The sequence below is a fragment of the Triticum urartu genome, unplaced genomic scaffold (genome assembly GCF_056163025.1).
Source record: "Triticum urartu cultivar PI428250 unplaced genomic scaffold, HENAU_Tu73 scaffold298, whole genome shotgun sequence".
NCBI classification, from domain to species: Eukaryota; Viridiplantae; Streptophyta; class Magnoliopsida; order Poales; family Poaceae; genus Triticum; species Triticum urartu.
In genome coordinates, this window is record NW_028260472.1 from 34,435 (window position 1) to 36,080 (window position 1,646).

At 43.1% G+C, this 1,646-nt stretch overlaps 1 non-coding gene across 1 annotated transcript; it reads right to left on the bottom strand.

Annotated features, from left to right (window-relative positions):
* Positions 1-556: 556 nt before the first annotated feature.
* TRNAD-GUC (transfer RNA aspartic acid (anticodon GUC)) lies at positions 557-630 on the bottom strand. The gene has a single exon. It is a non-coding gene; the product is annotated as a tRNA-Asp (tRNA).
* Positions 631-1,646: the final 1,016 nt, after the last annotated feature.

Consider the following 1,646-nt stretch of genomic DNA (forward strand, 5'->3'; position numbering starts at 1 on the left):
GACGGCTCTATCTCTTTTCACAAGTACAGCCGTAAGTACAGTTGCGGGCGTCAACGATCAGCAGTACTGAGCTACGGAAAGTCTATCGAATTATAGCTACGGAAAGTCTATTGAAAGGACCTAATCAAAGGCTACTACAGCTATAACTGACCCGCCTATGGAATCTATTGGCTCGGCTGAACCGACATGAAATGAAAGAGAGGAAGGCGGAAGCTATTGGCAAATAGAGGGGGGATGTTCTCCGTGTCTTTTAGCCCTCACTAGATGACAACTTGCTTACTTTTCACTTCTTCTTAAGCTTGGCAGACTAGTTCCTGACTGACTTGATAGTGCGATGAGCTTACTTGCTCTAGTTCTATCCTCAGGATTTACTTACCTGAGTACCTAGCACCGAGGATCGATGTAATTTACTTTCAAAAAGATGCTGTTGATGCTAACACGCATATAAATAGATGTTCCCCACTGCTTGCTCCTCTTACCCGAATGGGGTTATATGCCTTAGTGAAACTCAGGGTAAAGTGGCAGAGGTATGACCTCGGAAGAAAGAAAGATCGGGCGGGGAAAACGGGGTTCGAACCCGCGACTTCTGGCGTGACAGACCAGCACTCTAACCAACTGAGCTATTTCCCCCTTTCGTAACTACTGTCGATTCAACAGTCACCTACCGGTTACCTTTGTAACTATACCAAAGTAGCTGTACAACAGAATGCCCTTCGCCTTTAGTACTTTTCTTATATATATTATGTTATATACTAAATGTGTCAAAGCAATAGAACTTATTGAAAAAAAAAACAAGCCCATCTTTCTCAAAAAGGAAGAGAGGGTGCGCCCCCCCAGAGAGAACCCCATTCTTTCAAGAAAGTTCTAATTAATTATGTAGAAAAAGAAATAAGGAAAATAGGAGTAAGCGAGTAGGGTCAACAAGATTCTAAACGAATACCACAAGTGACGGAACCGACGATGATGAAGAGATAAGGGGCGAAGGAGATTTTTTCTATTATTCCAATTCTTATTTATTGATTATCTAATTTATTTAGATCCATATTCATTTTCATTTGCAAATACAAACTCTCTTTCATTTTCTTTTTACTTTTGCGCTAAGGATAAGGGAACTGAGAAAAAAAGAGCTGGCTTGGCTGGTACATCAAGCATATGACATATTGCTTGTTCGGTGTGGTACACATATCTGTCAATGTCAATCAAGTAAGAAAATGCATTCCCACTGTCTGAGGAAAAGGTGAAGAATTGCAATTTATTGAGCTTGTAAGGCCCGTTGAAGTCCCCGAGAAAGGGTATAAATAGGGCTATAAGTAGGCCGTTTGCTATTGCAATAAGGGCTGCTCGCCTTTCCTTTTGACGGCTTGGCTTCCTATCGCTCCTATGTAGTGGTCGGCCTTAAAAGGAGTCTTCCTACCATACCATCATGCATGCCTATGTTATAGTGCGTTAAGCTTCGCCAGAAGCAAGCAAGATGATGAAGCGAAGCTTCGTAGACAAGGCTCGTTCCGTGCTTGACTTACGAGCTCGTGTAGTAAGGCCTCACCCTACTTCAATAAGGGCTTATGCACTCCACTCGTAAACGAGCGTTAGAGCTTTTTGAGCGAGCGAGCGAAGCCTTCCTGGAGCTTCCCCCTTCCCTCACCCGA